We start from the raw sequence: 24903 nt of genomic DNA, 5'->3' as shown, positions 1-24903 counted from the left end.
GATGCAAAAGGACAATACTCGAAATGGAACACCACTTCAGTACCTGATTGGACTTTGCTTTCAGAAACTTCCCATAATTGAGTGAAGTAATTGTGAACTTATACAAGAGACCAATAGACACTTACGTTTACTTTAGTAGCATTAATCTAATAGGTCATACATAAATGTGCCAAATTTAAAAATAGGAGCTTAAAACATGCCACAATATTTTTAATACCCGGTACTCGAATGAAATTCTGGACTCAAAATTATCTGAAAGGCCCGTTCACAATTGGCGCACGAGCAGAAGTGATAAAATATTTGTGAGACCGAAACATTTAGATTTGGATCGTAAACTGTCGCCGAAATAATCGCACATGAAGAAAGTATTCTTATTAAATTTGCACGATCTAAAGCTATCATTGTGCGATGCAAACGCATTAAATTGCGTTCATATACGACTGTTAACGTTGTTAAATGAATGCAATACATTAGGATTGCGGATGTGATCAGGTGATCTGACGTTTTAACGTTCTCCTTTGCGCTTGGACGTGCGGCGCTCGTGCGATCATTTCTTGGTACGAATGCTCTTGCGAGTCAGAGGGGGTATACATACCACTTGTTTCCGACGACCTTCAGTGGACATATATAGTTGAATGCGAGGAGATGTTGTGCAGCAACATCTATGATCAATTGTGGTCTGAAACAGATATGCTTATTCAGGGTATATAAACTAGTGGCAAAGCATGACATATTGAAGCTGATAAATCGTGCAATGATAGTAAAATGTTGCAAGATTGCATGAGACAGGTTGCGCAACAGTCTAACGGTCGCAAAGTACACGCATAGACATGTTAATCGATTCATCTTGCGACTTTCAGAAATTGTTAATCACTCTGGCGAATGCACAAAACATTGTAAGATGTCCGTAATAATGTGTGCATTGCATTGCGATTATTTGGACCTGTCTGAACAGTGTGCATGTCCACTATTTTAGGGAGAGTAGATACGACCGCTTAAACGCATGCTACGAATGCGAGACATCGTGCAACCTATGCGAGAGTTCGTTCAAAGTTAAAACATTCCGATCACAATGTGTTGTAAAGTGCTTGTGCGCCAATTGTGAAAGGGCCTGTAAGTAAACAATCTAAATAGCTACATTTTTTCACTTCAAAATAATCCTAAAACCAGAGCTCCTCAGAAAGGATCATGATTTTGCAATTCTGTGAATCTCCTTGCTAAATGTAAATATACTGTTTATTACGCATATATCATGTTCGTTGTATTGGAAACGAAGCCCTCTCCCTCAACCTTTGAACAGCTGAATCCTAAACCAAGGGGTTACCATTATGAATTTCACAAATTCAGTAGATACCTCATTGCTCATTCTTATGGTAAAGTTAAAGAATCTGAATTTTGAAGCCTATTATAAGGCAAGAGGATTTGAGATTTTTTTTAGGATAAATGTATATTTACTCTAAATGAATGACCATTGATTCCCCCTCCTACACAATAATCATGATCTATGAATGTGTTGGGAATTTCACAAATAGAACTTTAGATTCATCTTAAGCATAAAGTGTGTTAAATTTGCGACTAAATCAACTTCGATTTTTTTTCTAATTGTGTTAATTTTGGGACCTAGTAAAGGCACTCTGATTATTTTTTTTGAAGTGCGTTATTATGGTAAATCAACATTTTTTTTTATTACCGAGACAGTTAAGAGGGCTCGATGGTTGCTGCCATTTTTTAAGACTGTAATAATCTCCTTTTAAAGAAGAGCTCCATATAAAAAATATAGGAAAATTCCCAAGTGTTAGTTTGTAGCTTAACAATTCATATCTTAAAATTTAAAGAAGATCTGGTGGTTAATTTGTTGACCTTCCAGCATCCTTAACTGTTTACCTTATTGGAATTTTTACTTCCCGTTTTATATATTTCATGTGAATCGCACACACCACACACCACGAGCGATTGGTGTACGCGACGTAACACGTACATTTACCGTGCATTCAGATGAGTTTAAGTTATCTCTTAGTAGTAAACGCGAGCGACTAGTAGTTTACGTACGTATAATGCAATGGACAAGTGTGATCTCCTTACGTCATTCCAGCATGAATTAAGAATTTGTCACAGTATTTCCATTACTGTACATAACTGAAGAATTGAATGCGAGATAATTCCATACAAAACGAGCAAATGATACTGTATGTAACTACATGTAGGTAAATTGTCTAACCTTTTTAATGGTGGCGAAATTTAATTGCAAATCTTTGAGTTGATTTAGATGTATTAATTATCCCTGTACATATACCATTCGTACATTTAATATTTGACATATTACCATTCCAATCCTCTGACTCTGTTAAAACATCACTTTGCGAAACGAATGCTTCTAAACACGAACCCTAGAAATCGTTATCTATTAGAAAGATTCACTGTTGGTTGGATGGTTACATGTGTCTATGGTAAACATAACAATCACTGGATCCATGATTCTTCATATACGAACACAGGGGCTCGTCACGAAGTTGTTCAACCCTTTATATGTACCACCTCTATACAATAAAATACAAAAGGGAGGAATCAAAACTCGAAAAAATCGTTACCTCCCGATTTCGGTCGCCTCGTATTAATTTTTCTAGGACGTTAAACCTTGCAGTCTAGGTATCAATAGATCGGGAAAGGGCCATAGTTTTTTTTAGGAATACCTGCAAAATTTAAACATCGGCAAAATTTTTAGACGTTCTTACGCATTTTCTTTCAGTTTACGCTCCGGTCAAACTTTTTATTGCATAGAGGTGGTATATATAAAAGGTTGAAAAACTTTGTGACGAGCCCCTGTGATGCGAAGCTAAAAAAAAAAAGTACCAGACATGTACATCCATTTTCACATTCTTATAACATGAATATAAAGGACTGTTCAGCAAATGAAAAATAAAGATAATTGACATTATCTGAAATGAACATGGCGGCAACTAAGTTACCTTTAGCCTGAAAAACAATATGGGGTCAGGGGTCATCCTACTATTATTGGGAGGTGATTTTAATCAACTCTCCTATACAGTTACTCTCTCAAACCGAAAGTGAAACATTGTTTGGACCTAAACACAAACCATCACGCTAACAAGATCTAGTTCTTGAAAATATTTGATTTATTCGATGTAATGTATGCTAAAGCATTCCTTTTCAAGAAAATGTATTTATAAATACCTTCAAAATAGTCAGATTTTAAATAATACGAACAGTTTAGATATTTTTTTATGTCTTATTTATGCCTACGCCAGAGTTCAAGAGTCTCGTTCAACCCGACGCTCGGCTGTCTCCGTAAATATCCGACATGCAGAGAGTCATTCTATATTTAGGGGTCTCGTCATCAAGCTATCACGTGACCTGGTTTACACATTGGCAAAGAGTTTCTCTTGCTTGTCGGAGATTAACAACGACAGCCGAGCGTCTGGTTACAGCCGAGCGTCTGGTTTAACAAGAATAGAGTCCATTATTCCGTGGCTCCATATCATTTTCCAGAAATATTTTGATGATTCTTATGGGGTTTTCTCGGAATTCTTGTCGGACAAGTAAAAAAAAATCATATTATAAAAATGTGAATTATTCAGATAAGGATTAGAAACTCTTTGCCATGCAGAATAACATATCGATGGTTTTAAAATAAATAATAATCGATAAATTCAGTACTTTGATTAAGGATGACTGCTAATCAAATAACCTTCCAACTATTAATAGAACAACAAATGCTCTTCTAACGGACTGCATTCTTCTTTGAAACAAAATTTGAATAAAAGTCCACAGTGCTTAAATAATGTTCTTCTACTTTATACAATTATTCAGGTTTATTTCAAGTATTTATATACTTCATAATACATGAACATGTGTATGTAACAAAAAAGCAAAAAAAAAAAAAAAAACTCCCGAGATATGATCGTTCATTCCGGTTCATACTGATAACTGATTCTGACAAAGCACATCTGATCAATTCTACATATCAAGATAAACAATTCAGCTTTTGTTAGATGAAAAGTACCTCATGTCCTCTTTAGGAGCATAATACACATTATACATGTATTTATTGGTTAATGTCCCTTATATCATACATGTACGTACATGTCTATCGGAATGCAATAAAACAAAGTAAATGTCAATAAATAAAATCCAACAAGTTCATGGGGTTAACACATGGTGAAAGTACATGTAATGCCACATGATATAGCACAAAACAGATAGCTGGTATATAAGTCGCAGACACATAGTCAGCACAAAGAGATGTTAGTTACAGTAAGTGGCTGCCAGCAAGAAGCTATGCATTGTGGGAGTTTTTGTTGGCACTACACAGATCTAGCAATGGTTTCCGTGTTTCCACTATCTTTCTCCTCCTCTTCCCTCTTCTCCTGTATATTAGGCATCCCGGCATGCACTGGGCCTTGGTTACTGTCCTGTCTCTGCCACAGATTCCTAGCCCGCATGTCCTCTATATTTTCATATCCCATTTGACCTTGACCTCTCTGTTTGCGAGACTGAAGGTCGTGTAGGTACAGCGCGCTGACACTCATGTCATGTGACAGCAGTTCAAATGAGCCCTCGTCCACACTCGGCTTGGAGCTTCCTATGGAGTGGTATCCCCCCAACCCACTGCCGATCATGCTGGTCGAGTCCTGCATGGTTCCCACTGGTCCACCGATAGACCGTTCCAGGGGTCCCTCAGCGGTGGATATGGCCCCCCGGAGCCTGTGGTGGACCCCACTCACACTGGGGGCAATGGACAATTGAGTAGACTGGGGGAACATGCTGCTCTGTATAGCGATGCTTGACGCAAGGCTGGTGTACTGAAATGGTAAAAAGAATTTTTATACAAAACAATAGACTTGGACCTGTGTGTGCACTGGTTGACATTGCATATGATACCAGACATTTACGAAATAGATACATCGACACATCATATTGTTGACATTTACATCACTCTTTTATATCTACTACCTCTATACAATAAACTTAAGGCTCGTCAGGAAATTTTTCACCCTGTTATATCTACCACCTCTATACAATAAAATGCACAAGGTATAATTTATTGTATAGAGGTGATAAATAGAGATATAAATATAGATATAAAAGGGTTAAAACTTCGTAACTTCGTGACGAGCCCCTGTGGTCTTTTAAGAAGGATGCAACACATAATCAATGAGGTTTTTTTTCGCTTCGAATATACACACCATGTTAACATTCGAAACTCTCGGGATGTTCATATTAAATGCACTGAGTTCGAGTTATCTCTTGTATTTCCTTTGATGAACAGAATATATGACAATTTTTTAATGAAAATTTACACGTATTTATTATACACTTCTGAGTTTATCCAAGCAAGTGTGATATTGGGGAAACATAAACTAAAGAGCCTCCTCTGATTTAGCATTAATGTAATGTGCATGTGCAAGATTGTAAAATCCAAAAAATCCCGATGATTTCTAGATTTTTTTGAGGAATTTTCGTTCATTATTATTTAGCAAAGCTTGATTGAGAAAAAATAAAAACAAATTGGGAATCTTCAAGTACCAATGATGTTTAAAATATTTAAAACAAAAGACAGTACTCTTCCAATTTCTCGGTATTAAAGTCCAAAAATTTGAGTCTATTATTTAAATATACCCGGTAGCAGTATAGATAAAGCTATGATTATATCTAACAAGGCTCCTTGCATAGAATGGATTTAAAAGTTATTCTCAAGAAAAACTCCATTGTGCTTTCATTGATTAAAAAAGTGTTTTTAAGATACTTGACTGTGAAGAAAATGAACGGAAACAGCAAATAAGTAGCATTTAACAAAGTCCAAGGGGCATAACTCTGTCAAAAAATTGCTCGATCATACCCATAATCGAACATGACCTAGATATTATTATAATAAATCTGTACACTAAATTTCATCTGAATACATGCAACATCTGGGAAGAAAAAGAATGGAAAGCATTGGTGGACCGACAGACAGACAGACATCAGCAAAGCAATATGCCTTCCCTTCTTCGAAGGGGGGCATAATAAGAATAGCAAAAAGCAGCAAATAAAGCATCTGATTTTCAAGAGTGCAGTGTAAAGGGGGGTATGAATGTCTTGCTTCTAATTTTTACCTGGTCTGTTGCACTTTCCTGAAAACCATCGAATTATATGATAACACATCAATGCTTTCAAATAAACAAACATGCATATAAAAATATATATATAACTATGATATGAATAAGAAACAAACCAAAAAAATCTTTTATTAAGTAAAAAGGTTTTGTTCAGCATTTAGTGGATTGGGGGGATTTTTTTGTTATATTTTCTCCATTTCACCAGGGGCGAATTTAAGACTGGGCTAATTACAATGTCTCAATTCATCTCTCTTTAAACACAACTTTGTCTGAGCGAATTCAAAAAGAGACAAAACTGTTTGCAAGTGAAGAAGGGCAAAATTAAAAAGAGGCGAAAATAACCCTGTATACAGTAATTGAAAAAAATAAATGTACGTATTAAACACCATGTGTATTTAATACCTTTTTCTTTAATGTCATTGATGAACAGACTGCATTCCTTGGGAGGTTTCCACTCTGGGTTTGTAAGCTGTTATTTGTAAAATTTAATGTTATCAGAGCATCATTAAACTTACACACAATCATTTCTCTATACCTGGTGTATACCATGTAATGTATGTAGTTATCCATACTAACAGAATATGTAAACTGTAAAAGCAGAAATTTCAATGAATTTTATCCTGGTAAAATGTTTTCATGGGGATTCATTTTTAAAAAATTCCTATTTTTTTAAATAACCATACTAAACATATACTGGACAAAATTGCTAACGCACCATTTAAAATGAAATAATATTTACATCCTAAAAATTTTAAAGATAAATTTAATGTTTAAATAGTTGATCTTAATCATAAGTAAGACATCTGAATGCCCAAACGGATAACTGGATACAATGTTAACTGAAGCGTAACTGTTCTGTAGAAATGCTCAAATCGTGCTCACATTCTTTTGGAAAAATAAATCTTACTTTTCTTTTTGTGTTCTTATTATTGATGCATGTATTCCTAAAAACTCACAAAAAACCTGACAGGGTATGCCGCATTTGACCACAGAAAAGCGTGGCAGGGCAGTTGGTATGGTCTCTGCAGGATGCACCTTTAGAAAGGTTATAAAATCTTTTTAAAAATTTAACGGTTACCTGTGATATTGGCCAAAACATGATGCAGCTTGCTTATCGAATAAAAGCAATGTCTTTTTAGGTAACCACAGTGTGTAATGGGCTCCACACGTCAATTGCAAGGTTGTACCGGAAATGTGTACAAATCGGAAGTGTGAGGAACTGAGCAAGAGTTTCAAAGCGCCGCGTGACTTTTATGCGACAAGACAGACACATCGCATTTATCCGAGCAAATGGAGGTGACAGAGGCCACACCTGATATTGATATGTGAATCACATAGTAGGGGTACCAATGTTTCATAAACAGTACTCAAAGCAACTGGTCAGTAAGTTTGCAACAAATGATGTTTCATTTTCTGTATTATAATAAACTGTTAAAATAATATACTAATCAATCTTTCTTCAGATCTAAAACAATCAAAGAAATAGTAAGTGGTACGTTAGCAATTTTGCCTAGTGTGTAATGGCAGTAAAATTTAACAATTAAAAGGACTATATATGGTTTGAGCCTAAAATGTCAACTCTTCTAAAAATTAACACAACAAATTAATGTACCTAAAACACTTTAAAAAATGGCAAATTATAAGAGCCAAATTTTACTAATATCATAATACAGTTCTTTTAAATTAAGTTTGGAAATATTTTGATGAAAACAATGAAATTTTAAATCCCAACGAATATTAGATCTTTTTAGTACAAACATTTTATTCAAAGTACATGTACAGTGCTGCTATCGTAAAAGTTGACAAGGCAATCCTATCCTATCCTATATCCTGTATCCTGAATCCTATCCTGCAAAACAGCTCTATCCTATACTATCTCATATCATCCATGTTTAGGAATATGAGTTAAATAAAATGAAAATTTAGTTAAAAAAATCATTTTATATACAATTTATCGACTAATGTAATAATCGAAATGTCTTATCAATGCATAAAACCGCAAATATTTAGAACGAGGTAACTTATTTATCTGTGCATCGGTGATATTAAATCATACGCAGAGTGTACTCAATTACGTAAACAAACAGGTTAGCGATATAAGTTTAAATGTTTTTATTATGTATACATGTATAATAATGATGAAAAAGGAGATAAAAGGCTTTTATTTATAGCTAAAACAAACATTTTAATATAATTCATTTCCTTATAATATTATATGCACGGAGATAATCGGTATTCAGCTGATTCGGTCGGCAATAAATGTAAACACAACTCGGGAAATCATTAGTTTATGAATAAATTAAAATACCACATTTGTTGTTATAAGATGAGACTTTATACGTCCTAGTGATCGGACATTGAAGAAATTAAATGAAATATGATAATTACACACACATTAAGATACTTGTCAAATTATTCCTAAACTGAATACTTCTATTTTTATAATGTTGAAGTCTTTAGAGAAAGCAATAAAGCATATTATATCAAGTAATTTTACGCTGCATTGTTCATCCCAAAAATTTACAGTAACTCTATATTTGTTTCCGAATTGACAAAAGAAATAGCGCGCATCGATTTCTTTTTTCCTCTATATATACATTAATAATAGTTTTGTAATGTTTTACTTTCTGTTATGAACAAAATTGTTGTTGTAAATGGATTTCAAAAGTAATTTTCGTTTCGCAAAACCACTCTGAAATTTAAACTCGAATTGGCTACAAGATGAAGGATAGGAAAGAGTTTGATTTCATTATTTCTATCATGTATCCTATCCTGCTATACCCTATCTTTGTCAGCTTTCAGGATAACAGCACTGTATTATGTTTTACTTGTTCAAGAATTCTCTTTGTTTATGTAGCAGGAATGGGTTCAAGTCACGTTATGTATTCCCTATTTGCCCCTACTTTTGTTTCTAATAATAGTTAGAAGTTTCTAGTTAATATACTTACTTCCGTGGTTACTATAAATAGGTTTGCTTTGCCATATAGATCGATAATAATCCTTCACACGTGTTCGATCATCATAGGAAATGTCCAGTTTTGTTTATACTTTTCCATTGGTTAATATACCGGAAGTAACCTTTTTCGGGTGGGGCTAAATACAGTCAAAGGTCATACCCCTACAGTCTATTCACTAGATTTAACGTTATATTTTTCTATTGTCGTGGTTGCTATATAAAGCCCCGAAATTCGTAGTTTCTTGGGGACTTGTTAAGCATTGATTTGCTGTAAGTTTCTCACTTCTCTAACATGGTTTATTAGGTATTTAACAGGTTGCACCCGTTAGGAGAATAATTTGATCATTTTGTCGTCGTCATTTGCTCCTGTTGAATTATTTTTGGCCCTTAAACTAAAAGTTAAGTGTTAGGTTCTTATTAAAAGGGATTTTTGTTTTAAACCTAGGCCGTTCCCCCGGCTAGGTGGGCTAGCGTTCCCGTACGCTAGGATGGGGGGTGATTTTTGGTTGATGATTTTGATGGTGGTGTTCATAGGGATTTTTGATAGGAATTTTTGATAGTAACATTGTTTTGGTTTATACTCGGCAGGAATTTACCATTGTTATAATTATTGGAAACTGAAAATAAACATGTTAAAGACATTCGGAAATCAAATCCTGAGTTTGTTACAAGTACTCCAATTAGTTATGGAGATAAATCTTCATTTTCAAATCAAAATAAAATGCCTAAAACACCGGCACGCGTACACTTTGACTCGACGTCCGCAGATTCCCGTCAATCCCGACGCGACATTCACTCGCGTGAGAGTTCAAGAGATACTTTGGACAGAAGGTTTTCACAACCTGGTACTCAAAGACACTCTGTTTCAACTCTCAATACTAAACCGTCCTTGCATGCTTCTCAATTAAACAAGAGTTCCCGAATAAATGAGAATTTTGAGACTCCGCGCCGAATGTCAAATAATCAGACAAGGGGAATAACTCCTACGAGATTAATTCCGCAAGCAATGGCACAAGAGTTACCTCCTCGTGAACATTTTGTAAATTCTCATAGGCTCTCAAGAAAAGAAAAAGAACCTCAAATTTATGATGGTACAACAGACTTGGAAATTTATTTACAGCATTTTGAATGGGTTGCTAGGTACAACAACTGGACAAGTGCTGAAAAAGCACAACAGTTGGCCATTAGTTTAAAAGGGGAGGCTCAACAAGTTTTCAGAGATTTGGACCCTTGGGAGATTAGAGAATTTAATGACATTAAACAGGTTCTCTTACAGAGATTTAACCCTCCTGGTCGTGAAGCAGCATATCGATGTCAATTTAAAAATCGCAAGCGCATTGAAACTGAGAGCATTTCAGAGTTTGGTTATGCACTAAAACATCTTTCAGCAAAAGCGTACCCACAATTAGATAGAGTTGCTAGGGAGACTTATGTCATTGATCAGTTCATTTGTGGTCTTAACCATACTGAAATAAAAAAACATGTTCATTTTAGACACCCTAGATCTGTTGATGAAGCTATTACATTGGCTATTGAATATGAAGCATTTGAGGGGCCCAAAACAATTCTCAGAAAACCTTTGAGTGAAGAGAAAAGTGTGCATGTTATTTCGGAAACTCCGCAAACTTCTGAAAATTCTGGGAAAGATTTGGCTTCCATAATTTCTGAAGAAATGGCTAAACTTATGAGTACGCTCACATCTGAAATAAGATCAATTAAATCAGAAAGATGGTTTAAGTGTAAATATTGTCAAAGGAGAGATCACCCTCATTGGAAATGCCCAAATAAACCAAATTTTAACAGGGATCAAAATAATGTTCCAACCACTTCAAACAATGTCAATTCAAATTCGGGAAAATAGGTGGGGTTGGATTCGAGGCCGACAATTCAGCCCTTAAAACTGGTGAAGAAAACAAACTTACCAATAGGCCAATAATTTCATTGAATACAATAAAACCAAGTTGTTTGTTTGTTGAGGCAAAGATGGATGGTGTTCTAATGAGTTTTCTGGTTGACACAGGTTCTGCAGTTACTATTCTTGATGAGGATATATTTGACATGTTATATGGAAAGATAAAACCTAAGCAGCTGAAAAGCGTAAATAAAACGCTGTTGTGTGCGAAAGGTGAATCAATTCCAATACTGGGAATGTCAAATTTTTCATTTAGTTTATGTGACTCAGATACTATCTTTGAGCAAGAAGATGATTGTTGGAAAGTTAGAGGGAAATATTAGTATTTTGGGAGTAAACTTCTTGAAGAGTTATTCAGGAGTTATTAATTTCCGTAATGAAAGTTTGCAGGTTGGCAAACAGATATTTCCTCTTTCACAAACCCCACTAAACTTGCATAGATGTGCCAGAATCCGACTCTGTGACACTATTAAAATACCCCCTGACACAGAGTTCTATTGTAAAGGGTACATTCAAGGGAAACTTGGTACAGATTATGGTTTTGGTGGAACCCAAACAAATTGTCAATGTAAATGGTCTTTTGATGGCTAAAACTTTGGTCAATCCTAAAAAGGATGAGATTTCTATTTCACTCCTTAATCTTACAAACAGGTCAGTTAGATTGAATAAAAATACTTGCATTGCTGATCTAGAACCAGTGGAGAGTGTGCATTATATCGAGCCTCAATCTCAAACTCATTCTAAAATTTCAAAACTCCCAGATCATTTGTCTACATTGTTAAGTAAAGTGTCAGATGAATTGAATGGAAAAGAAAAAGATCAAGTTAAAAACTTATTGACAGAATTTGAAGATATTTTTATGAAACCAGATGGAAAGTTGGGTCACACAGATTTGGTTGAACATAACATTGATACTGGGTATGAAAATCCAATTAAAATACCTCCACGTAGACTTTCTCCAAAGCAAAAAGAAATTGTTGACACTGAACTTAAGAAAATGCTTGAACAGAATATCATAGAGCCTAGTAATAGTCCCTGGTCTGCTCCTGTTGTTTTGGTTACAAAGTCTGATGGGTCTACCAGATTTTGCATAGATTTTCGCAAACTTAATTCAATAACAAAGAAGGATGCATATCCCTTGAACAGAATTGATGATGCACTTGAAGCATTATCAGGTGCACAATGGTTTTCCACTTTGGATTTAGCTAGTGGATATTGGCAATGTCCATTGAAAGAGTCTGACAAAAGTAAAACCGCATTTACCACTCACAGGGGATTATACCATTTCAATGTTATGCCCTTTGGGTTATGCAATGCCCCTGCAACATTTTCACGCCTTATGAATTTAGTGTTGGGTGGACTCAATTGGACGAGATGCTTATGTTATTTAGATGACGTCATTGTATTTGGCAGTACATTTGAAATTGCATTAAGAAATCTTAAAGATGTTTTTGAATGTTTACGGAAAGCTAATCTGAAACTCAAACCTAAAAAGTGTACATTGTTTCAAACTGAAGTTGCATATTTAGGCCACCGGGTTTCTAACGCTGGCATTAGCTGTGACCCTAAGAAAATTTCTGCTGTTCAAGATTGGCCAATTCCAACCAATGTTACAGAAGTTCGATCATTTTTAGGTACTGCAGGTTATTACCGAAAATTTATTCCAAATTTCTCAACCATAGCATCTCCCTTGAGTCAACTCACGAGGAAAAATAAAAGGTTCAAGTGGGATGAAAACTGTCAGAAAGCTTTTGATGAGCTGAAGTTATTGTTAGTTTCTGCTCCAATATTGGCATACCCTATTGCTGATGGAAAGTTTGTACTTGACACAGATGCAAGTGATACTGGGTTAGGTGGTGTTTTGTCCCAAATTCAAAATGGGGAAGAAAAGGTTATTGCCTATGCAAGTGTTTCTTTACTAAACTCTCAGAGAAAATACTGTACAACCCATAAAGAACTTTTAGCAATTGTTACCTTTTTGAAACATTTCAGAAATTATTTGTTTGGTCAGAATTTTTTACTGAGAACAGACCATGCTTCTCTCAAATGGCTTAAGAACTTTAAAAATCCAGAGGGGATGATTGCTCGTTGGATAAGCATTGTAGATATGTATGACTTTGAAATTGAAAATCGTAGGGGAACTTTACACTTAAATGCCGATGGTTTATCCCGAATTCCAGTTAAACGTAAATGTACAAGAGAAAAATGCCCCGATTGTGATTCTCCGGAACACTTAGCAAATAATCATGGTTTAAACTTAGAGGTTGTGGCTGAAGAAGGAAAATTTCTGCATGAAGAACCTAAGTATTCTGAGCAGGGAATCTATCCTGTGCAAGCCATTGACAATACTTCTGATGTTTCAAATTGGGTAGAATGCTGGGGTCCTGATCAAATAAAAGAATGGCAAAATGAAGATAGCAATATTGGCAAATTTAAAACACTCAAATCAACAACTGATCATAAACCAAACAGACAAACAATGGGGTCATTCTCCTATGAAGTTAGAATTTTATGTCAAATGTGGGAAGAATTAGAAATCAAACCCGATGGGATACTTTACAGAACAAGTGAAAAAGATCCACAGGGAAACATCTTAAATCAAATTGTAGTGCCTCAAATTATTAGAGAAAAGATTTTAGAATCCCTCCATAATTCCAGATTATCAGGTCATTTAGGTAGAGACAAAACATATGAATCTATTAAGAGAAAATTCTATTGGCCTGGAATGTCCCACGATGTAAAACTTTGATGTCAATCATGTGATCTTTGTGCACGTCGAAAACCAGGTCCAGGGTTTGGGAAATCTCCACTTCAATCTTCTCTTCTTCAATCTACAAAACCTTTAGATAGAATTGCAATAGATATTTTGGGTGGTTTACCTAAAACTAATAATGGAAATGAATATATCATTATTGTTGGTGATTATTTTTCAAAGTGGAAAGAGGCTTATGCTGTTTCAAATCATACTGCACTTACAGTTGCTGATAAACTTGCTACTGAATTCATTGCACACTATGGTGTTCCAAATCAGATACATACAGATCAAGGGAGAGAATTTGAGAGTGAATTTTTTTCTGAACTTTGTAGACTCCTGGGTATTGAGAAAACAAGAACTACTCCTTATCGACCTCAGTCTGATGGACTTGTAAAGCGTTTTAATAGAACCATAATTGCCATGTTGTCCGCTTTTGTAAATGAAAATAAAGATGACTGGGATGATCATTTGCCTTACCTTATGATGGCTTATAGAGCTACCCCCCATATTAGTACAAAATGTAGTCCAAATTTACTTATGCTTGGTAGAGAAATATCTTGTCCTCTAGATATTATGGTCGGAATACCTCCTGAAAATCCCCGGAAATTGTGTCCTTCAATGTATGTCAAATGGTTAGAAATTGCAATGAATAATGCTTTTGAATTTGCTCATGATAATTTGTGCATTGCAGCTCAGAGACAAAAACAATATTATGATAAAGGGTTAAAACCAAGAGAATATGAGCCTGGTGATTGGGTTTGGAGATGGTATTTACCTGCGATTTCCAATAAATTAGGTCAAGGTTGGACAGGGCCATATCTGGTAATAAAAATAATTTCAGATGTTACATACGAAATACAGTTAAATTCTGAAAAAAATCCCATAGTCGTCCATGTGGATCACCTGAAACCATTCCAAGGGAGACAACCTCCTATCAATTGGCTGGAAGAGGTAGAGAGCTTCCAGGCTGATGAAGAAAATCTGAGCGAAACTTCCCCTTCACAAATTTCTGATGATTCTCTGGTGCAACCTGTACATAATTCTCCTGTGAAAACAAGAACTGGGAGAATAGTTAAGCCAAGAGAGATCTATTCTCCATAATTTAATTGCAGATAAGTTAAAAATAATAACAAATTCTTTATATCAATATCTTTTATGCAGAAATTTTCATTAGATTAATGGTTAATTTTTGTTTGTAAGAAGGGGATTGGAATATATATAAACAGCTGGTCTGTTGAGCGCTCTTTTCCAAACCCTGTAATTACTAGTACACTCGGACAATGAATAATGATCTGTATATATTGTACGTACTTAATTGTCATAAATAATTTCAGAAATATCTATGGAGGATTTTGTTTTGGACCTATTAGTGAGCGAAGAGGAGTTAATGGAGCTTGATAGAGATATCCGTCCCGTCTGGCAGGAAGGAGGAATGAGATGTCCGGCCGACGGATGCGACATCTTCCTGGAATGTGTGGCTTAATGTCGGAGACATTGGGCAGAGATACATATGGAATATATTCATGGATATCAGTGCACCCTGTGTCGGTTTGCGACAATGAGGAAGAACCAAGTCAGCAGACATATGGGTCGGGTGCACCCAAATCAGCCAACTGAGGACCTGGAGCTGAAGACTTTTCCCAATAGAAAGTACCATAATCCAGGGAATGGCCTTATGCCAATCTGTGAGATCACAGACAATAGGAGACAGTTTCGGGATGAAGAGGCCAGGCGGCGGAGGTCACTTGTTGCGGGGATCGCGACCCCTTTAGTAAAAGATGACACCAACTCCCGTGACCAGGTGGTGTTCGCGTATGACACCGAGACAGTCGTAGTTACAAAGAAACTCTGGGGGCCGAATAGCAAAGAGAAGGTTGTTAGATTGAGGAACTGTTAGATTAAATTTAGTAGGTACGCAGGGTATACAAATATTTGGCCATTATAGTTTTATTTTATGTTTTAATAATGATTGTTAATCACTGGCCATATATTGATTTCATTGTTGAATTTTATATTTTGTTTGTAGGGAAAGAAAAATGTTTGTTTTACTTTTATATAAATTCCTGCTATGATTATGTATAACTTTATCCTTAAAATAAATGATTATATCATTTATTCTTAAGCAGGGGGGAGTGTAGCAGGAATGGGTTCAAGTCACGTTATGTATTCCCTATTTGCCCCTACTTTTGTTTCTAATAATAGTTGGAAGTTTCTAGTTAATATACTTACTTCCGTGGTTACTATAAATAGGTTTGCTTTGCCATATAGATCGATAATAATCCTTCACACGTGTTCGATCATCATAGGAAATGTTCAGTTTTGTTTATACTTTTCCATTGGTTAATATACCGGAAGTAACCTTTTTCGGGTGGGGCTAAATACAGTCAAAGGTCATACCCCTACAGTCTATTCACTAGATTTAACGTTATATTTTTCTATTGTCGTGGTTGCTATATAAAGCCCCGAAATTCGTAGTTTCTTGGGGACTTGTTAAGCATTGATTTGCTGTAAGTTTCTCACTTCTCTAACATGGTTTATTAGGTATTTAACAGGTTGCACCCGTTAGGAGAATAATTTGATCATTTTGTCGTCGTCATTTGCTCCTGTTGAATTATTTTTGGCCCTTAAACTAAAAGTTAAGTGTTAGGTTCTTATTAAAAGGGATTTTTGTATTAAACCTAGGCCGTTCCCCCGGCTAGGTGGGCTAGCGTTCCCGTACGCTAGGATGGGGGGTGATTTTTGGTTGATGATTTTGATGGTGGTGTTCATAGGGATTTTTGATAGGAATTTTTGATAGTAACATTGTTTTGGTTTATACTCGCTAGGAATTTACCATTGTTATAATTATTTTGTTTTTGTTATTTTCTATAAAGTCGTAAATAAATATTGTTGTTTGTTGAAGCTGGTGTTTTTCATTACAGTGTGTTGAACGGTGTCAAAAGGTGAAAAATATATATTCTTTAACTTAAATTTAAAAACAAGCAGAATCTCAAATCATAAAGAACCTGGGAAATAAATTATAATACATAGGAAACGGTAAACATATTTCAGAGTATGATTCTGACCCAACCCGTCCTATTACATTTACATATACTGTATCCTTGACACTGTATTCTTGACAATTTTTTTTTCAGACTAAACTGCTCAAACACTTACGTGGAAGTGCATGAGGGACATCTAGATCTTGCCCTCCTGTGAGGTATAGAATAGGGTACTTTTTATATCCTATAACCAGGCACTATAACCAGGATGTGCGCATGCGTGAACCAACTTTCCATCGGGATCGGTAAACGATTGGGAGGAAATTCGAAAGCTATTTGGAGGAACTTCGAACTGATATATGTGCAATTTAAAAATGCGATTTTTATATGAAAAATCTGATCAGAAGTGATAAAAATGTTACGTACATTAGATTTTACACCAACAAATTAAATAAATAATTGAGAGAACAATCAAAATCAATGTTACAGGAAAACAACAGGCACTTAGCATCGGAGGGGGGGGGGGGTTGGAATGGGGGCAGGGACAGGGGGACGGGACTGCCCCCCTCCAGCACACGTTTTCTCGCAGCAAATATTTTTCTTGAATTTACTTATAAAAAAGTAAATGAACATACAGTTGCAAACCCCCCCACCCCCCCAATGTTTTTGGGACCATGTAAAATTTGAAATGAAAGAGAGGAAATAAACTATGAAATTGAAGTTAAAGGTACACTTAGCCCCCTACCCCCACGGATTAGGATTTTCAATTATTTAAAAAGTATTTCTGAGTTGGGTTTTTTTTCAAGGCAAGATTGAATGAGTCTGCCCTCAACCCACTTTGCTACGATGCTAGGTGCCTGAACAAAATATCATGGTTTCATTACATACATGTATGCTAGTATAAAGACTTTATGTAAACCAATATTATCTCGTGCATTGTTCCATTCACCAGGTTCTACAAACACCTTAGTCCAAAATAAATAAAAAATCCAAGACTAGGAGGGGAAGAAAGAAGAAATCTATTTTCCTTTTTTTTTTTTACTCAGGAGCTATTTTGTTGGGGGGGGGTAGGGGTGAACAGGTCACTGACCCCTTGTAGATCTACCCATGACCTATCACCATGGTCTGTATACACATAACCAGGGTCAGTATACCCATCATCATGGTCTCCAGGGTCAGAGTACGTATCACCAGAGTCTGTTTGCCCATCACCAGAGTCTGTACACCCATAACCAGGGTCTGTATACCCATCACCAGGGTCTCCATACGTATCACCAGGGTCAGAGTACGTATCACCAGAGTCTGTGTGCCCATCACCAGGGTCTGGATACCCATAACCAGGGTCAGTATACCCATCACCAGGGTCTCCATACGTATCACCAGGGTCAGAGAACGTATCACCAGAGTCTGTGTGCCCATCACCAGGGTCTGTACACCCATAACCAGGGCCAGTATACCCATCACCAGGGTCTCCATACGTATCACCAGGGTCAGAGAACGTATCACCAGAGTCTGTGTGCCCTTCACCAGGGTCTGTACACCCATAACCAGGGCCAGTATACCCATCACAGGGTCTCCATACCTATCACCAGGGTCAGAGTACGTATCACCAGAGTCTGTGTGCCCTTCACCAGAGTCTGTATACCCATAACCAGGGCCAGTATACCCATCACCAGGGTCTTCATACCTATCACCAGGGTCAGAGTACGTATCACCAGAGTCTGTGTGCCCATCACCAGGGTCTGTATACCCATAACAGGGCCAGTATACCCATCACCAGGGTCTCCATACCTATCACCAGGGTCAGAGTACGTATCACCAGAGTCTGTGTGCCCATCACCAGAGTTTGTACACCCATAACCAGGGCCAGTATACCCATCACCAGGGTCTCCATACCTATCACCAGGGTCAGAGTACGTGTCACCAGAGTTTGTGTGCCCATCACAAGGGTCTGGATACCCATAACCAGGGTCAGTATACCCATCACCAGGGTCTCCATACCTATCACCAGGGTCAGAGTATATACCACCAGAGTGTGTGTGCCCATCATCAGAGTCTGTACACCCATAACCAGGGTCAGTATACCCATCACCAGGGTCTCCATACCTATCACCAGGGTCAGAGAACGTATCACCAGAGTCTGTGTGCCCTTCACCAGAGTCTGTATACCCATAACCAGGGCCAGTATACCCATCACCAGGGTCTTCATACCTATCACCAGGGTCAGAGTACGTATCACCAGAGTCTGTGTGCCCATCACCAGGGTCTGTATACCCATAACAGGGCCAGTATACCCATCACCAGGGTCTTCATACCTATCACCAGGGTCAGAGTACGTATCACCAGAGTCTGTGTGCCCATCACCAGAGTTTGTACACCCATAACCAGGGCCAGTATACCCATCACCAGGGTCTCCATACCTATCACCAGGGTCAGAGTACGTGTCACCAGAGTTTGTGTGCCTATCACAAGGGTCTGGATACCCATAACCAGGGTCAGTATACCCATCACCAGGGTCTCCATACCTATCACCAGGGTCAGAGTATATACCACCAGAGTCTGTGTGCCCATCACCAGAGTCTGTACACCCATAACCAGGGTCAGTATACCCATCACCAGGGTCTCCATACCTATCACCAGGGTCAGAGAACGTATCACCAGAGTGTGTGTGCCCATCACCAGGGTCTGTACACCCATAACCAGGGCCAGTATACCCATCACCAGGGTCTTCATACCTATCACCAGGGTCAGAGTACGTATCACCAGAGTCTGTGTGTTCATCACCAGACTCTGTACACCCATAACCAGGGCCCGTATACCCATCACCAGGGTCTTCATACCTATCACCAGGGTCAGAGTACGTATCACCAGAGTCTGTGTGCCCATCACCAGGGTCTGTATACCCATAACAGGGCCAGTATACCCATCACCAGGGTCTCCATACCTATCACCAGGGTCAGAGTACGTATCACCAGAGTCTGTGTGCCCATCACCAGAGTCTGTACACCCATAACCAGGGTCAGTATACCCATCACCAGGGTCTCCATACCTATCACGAGGGTCAGAGAACGTATCACCAGAGTGTGTGTGCCCATCACCAGGGTCTGTACACCCATAACCAGGGCCAGTATACCCATCACAGGGTCTCCATACCTATCACCAGGGTCAGAGTACGTATCACCAGAGTCTGTGTGCCCTTCACCAGAGTCTGTACACCCATAACCAGGGCCTGTATACCCATCACCAGGGTCTCCATACCTATCACCAGGGTCAGAGTACGTATCACCAGAGTCTGTGTGCCCTTCACCAGAGTCTGTACACCCATAACCAGGGCCAGTATACCCATCACCAGGGTCTTCATATCTATCACCAGGGTCAGAGTACGTATCACCAGAGTCTGTGTGCCCATCACCAGAGTCTGTACACCCATAACCAGGGCCAGTATTCCCATCACCAGGGTCTTCATACCTATCACCAGGGTCAGAGTACGTATCACCAGAGTCTGTGTGCCCATCACCAGGGTCTGTATACCCATAACAGGGCCAGTATACCCATCACCAGGGTCTCCATACCTATCACCAGGGTCAGAGTACGTATCACCAGAGTCTGTGTGCCCATCACCAGAGTCTGTACACCCATAACCAGGGCCAGTATACCCATCACAGGGTCTCCATACCTATCACCAGGGTCAGAGTACGTATCACCAGAGTCTGTGTGCCCTTCACCAGAGTCTGTACACCCATAACCAGGGCCAGTATACCCATCACGGGGTCTCCATACCTATCACCAGGGTCAGAGTACGTATCACCAGAGTCTGTGTGCCCTTCACCAGAGTCTGTACACCCATAACCAAGGCCAGTATACCCATCACCAGGGTCTTCATACCTATCACCAGGGTCAGAGTACGTATCACCAGAGGCTGTGTGCCCATCACCAGGGTGTGTATACCCATAACAGGGCCAGTATACCCATCATCAGGGTCTCCATACCTATCACCAGGGTCAGAGTACGTATCACCAGAGTCTGTGTGCCCATCACCAAAGTCTGTACACCCATAACAAGGGCCAGTATACCCATCACCAGGGTCTCCATACCTATCACCAGGGTCAGAGTACGTGTCACCAGAGTTTGTGTGCCCATCACCAGGGTGTGGATACCCATAACCAGGGTCAGTATACCCATCACCAGGGTCTCCATACCTATCGTCAGGGTCAGAGTACGTATCACCAGAGTCTGTGTGCCCATCACCAGAGTCTGTACACCCATAACCAGGGCCAGTATACCCATCAACAGGGTCTCCATACCTATCACCAGGGTCAGAGTACGTATCACCAGAGTCTGTGTGCCCATCACCAGAGTCTGTACACCCATAACCAGGGCCAGTATACCCATCACAGGGTCTCCATACCTATCACCAGGGTCAGAGTACGTATCACCAGAGTCTGTGTGCCCTTCACCAGAGTCTGTACACCCATAACCAGGGCCAGTATACCCATCACCAGGGTCTTCATACCTATCACCAGGGTCAGAGTACGCATCACCAGAGTCTGTGTACCCATCACCAGGGTCTGTATACCCATAACAGGGCCAGTATACCCATCACCAGGGTCTTCATACCTATCACCAGGGTCAGAGTACGCATCACCAGAGTCTGTGTGCCCATCACCAGGGTCTGTATACCCATAACAGGGCCAGTATACCCATCACCAGGGTCTCCATACCTATCACCAGGGTCAGAGTACGTATCACCAGAGTCTGTGTGCCCATCACCAGAGTCTGTACACCCATAACCAGGGCCAGTATACCCATCACCAGGGTCTTCATACCTATCACCAGGGTCAGAGTACGTATCACCAAAGTCTGTGTGCCCATCACCAGAGTCTGTACACCCATAACAGGGGTCAGTATACCCATCACCAGGGTCTCCATACCTATCATCAGGGTCAGAGAACGTATCACTAGAGTCTGTGTGCCCATCATCAGGGTCTGTACACCCATAACCAGGGCCAGTATACCCATCACGGGGTCTCCATACCTATCACCAGGGTCAGAGTACGTATCACCAGAGTCTGTGTGCCCTTCACCAGAGTCTGTACACCCATAACCAGGGCCTGTATACCCATCACCAGGGTCTCCATACCTATCACCAGGGTCTGAGTACGTATCACCAGAGTCTGTGTGCCCTTCACCAGAGTCTGTACACCCATAACCAGGGCCAGTATACCCATCACCAGGGTCTTCATACCTATCACCAGGGTCAGAGTACGTATCACCAGAGTCTGTGTGCCCTTCACCAGAGTCTGTACACCCATAACCAGGGCCAGTATACCCATCACCAGGGTCTTCATACCTATCACCAGGGTCAGAGTACGTATCACCAGAGTCTGTGTGCCCATCACCAGGGTCTGTATACCCATAACAGGGCCAGTATACCCATCACCAGGGTCTCCATACCTATCACCAGGGTCAGAGTACGTATCACCAGAGTCTGTGTGCCCATCATCAGAGTCTGTACACCCATAACCAGGGTCAGTATACCCATCACCAGGGTCTCCATACCTATCACCAGGGTCAGAGAACGTATCACCAGAGTGTGTGTGCCCATCACCAGGGTCTGTACACCCATAACCAGGGCCAGTATACCCATCACAGGGTCTCCATACCTATCACCAGGGTCAGAGTACGTATCACCAGAGTCTGTGTGCCCTTCACCAGAGTCTGTACACCCATAACCAGGGCCTGTATACCCATCACCAGGGTCTCCATACCTATCACCAGGGTCAGAGTACGTATCACCAGAGTCTGTGTGCCCTTCACCAGAGTCTGTACACCCATAACCAGGGCCAGTATACCCATCACCAGGGTCTTCATACCTATCACCAGGGTCAGAGTACGTATCACCAGAGTCTGTGTGCCCATCACCAGAGTCTGTACACCCATAACCAGGGCCAGTATACCCATCACCAGGGTCTTCATACCTATCACCAGGGTCAGAGTACGTATCACCAGAGTCTGTGTGCCCATCACCAGGGTCTGTATACCCATAACAGGGCCAGTATACCCATCACCAGGGTCTCCATACCTATCACCAGGGTCAGAGTACGTATCACCAGAGTCTGTGTGCCCATCACCAGAGTCTGTACACCCATAACCAGGGCCAGTATACCCATCACAGGGTCTCCATACCTATCACCAGGGTCAGAGTACGTATCACCAGAGTCTGTGTGCCCTTCACCAGAGTCTGTACACCCATAACCAGGGCCAGTATACCCATCACGGGGTCTCCATACCTATCACCAGGGTCAGAGTACGTATCACCAGAGTCTGTGCGCCCTTCACCAGTCTGTACACCCATAACCAAGGCCAGTATACCCATCACCAGGGTCTTCATACCTATCACCAGGGTCAGAGTACGTATCACCAGAGGCTGTGTGCCCATCACCAGGGTGTGTATACCCATAACAGGGCCAGTATACCCATCATCAGGGTCTCCATACCTATCACCAGGGTCAGAGTACGTATCACCAGAGTCTGTGTGCCCATCACCAGAGTCTGTACACCCATAACAAGGGCCAGTATACCCATCACCAGGGTCTCCATACCTATCACCAGGGTCAGAGTACGTGTCACCAGAGTTTGTGTGCCCATCACCAGGGTGTGGATACCCATAACCAGGGTCAGTATACCCATCACCAGGGTCTCCATACCTATCGTCAGGGTCAGAGTACGTATCACCAGAGTCTGTGTGCCCATCACCAGAGTCTGTACACCCATAACCAGGGCCAGTATACCCATCACCAGGGTCTCCATACCTATCACCAGGGTCAGAGTACGTATCACCAGAGTCTGTGTGCCCATCACCAGAGTCTGTACACCCATAACCAGGGCCAGTATACCCATCACAGGGTCTCCATACCTATCACCAGGGTCAGAGTACGTATCACCAGAGTCTGTGTGCCCTTCACCAGAGTCTGTACACCCATAACCAGGGCCAGTATACCCATCACCAGGGTCTTCATACCTATCACCAGGGTCAGAGTACGCATCACCAGAGTCTGTGTACCCATCACCAGGGTCTGTATACCCATAACAGGGCCAGTATACCCATCACCAGGGTCTTCATACCTATCACCAGGGTCAGAGTACGCATCACCAGAGTCTGTGTGCCCATCACCAGGGTCTGTATACCAATAACAGGGCCAGTATACCCATCACCAGGGTCTCCATACCTATCACCAGGGTCAGAGTACGTATCACCAGAGTCTGTGTGCCCATCACCAGAGTCTGTACACCCAGAACCAGGGCCAGTATACCCATCACCAGGATCTCCATACCTATCACCAGGGTCAGAGTACGTATCACCAAAGTCTGTGTGCCCATCACCATAGTCTGTACACCCATAACCAGGGTCAGTATACCCATCACCAGGGTCTCCATACCTATCACCAGGGTCAGAGAACGTATCACTAGAGTCTGTGTGCCCATCATCAGGGTCTGTACACCCATAACCAGGGCCAGTATACCCATCACGGGGTCTCCATACCTATCACCAGGGTCAGAGTACGTATCACCAGAGTCTGTGTGCCCTTCACCAGAGTCTGTACACCCATAACCAAGGCCAGTATACTCATCACCAGGGTCTTCATACCTATCACCAGGGTCAGAGTACGTATCACCAGAGGCTGTGTGCCCATCACCAGGGTGTGTATACCCATAACAGGGCCAGTATACCCATCATCAGGGTCTCCATACCTATCACCAGGGTCAGAGTACGTATCACCAGAGTCTGTGTGCCCATCACCAGAGTCTGTACACCCATAACCAGGGCCAGTATACCCATCACCAGGGTCTCCATACCTATCACCAGGGTCAGAGTACGTGTCACCAGAGTTTGTGTGCCCATCACCAGGATGTGGATACCCATAACCAGGGTCAGTATACCCATCACCAGGGTCTTCATACCTATCGTCAGGGTCAGAGTACGTATCACCAGAGTCTGTGTGCCCATCACCAGAGTCTGTACACCCATAACCAGGGCCAGTATACCCATCACCAGGGTCTTCATACCTATCACCTGGATCAGAGTACGTATCACCAGAGTCTGTGTGCCCATCATCAGGGTCTGTATACCAATAACAGGGCTAGTATACCCATCACCAGGGTCTCCATACTAATTACCAGGG

At 40.4% G+C, this 24903-nt stretch overlaps 1 pseudogene; it reads right to left on the bottom strand.

Moving 5' to 3' along the window:
• Positions 1–3906: 3906 nt before the first annotated feature.
• LOC136272253 (autophagy-related protein 9A-like) overlaps positions 3907–24903 on the bottom strand; it is a 161812-nt pseudogene continuing 140815 nt past the window's right edge.

This window comes from Magallana gigas, chromosome 10, assembly GCF_963853765.1.
Source record: "Magallana gigas chromosome 10, xbMagGiga1.1, whole genome shotgun sequence".
In the NCBI taxonomy this organism is placed as follows: Eukaryota; Metazoa; Mollusca; class Bivalvia; order Ostreida; family Ostreidae; genus Magallana; species Magallana gigas.
This window is presented reverse-complemented; position numbering and strand designations above follow the sequence as displayed.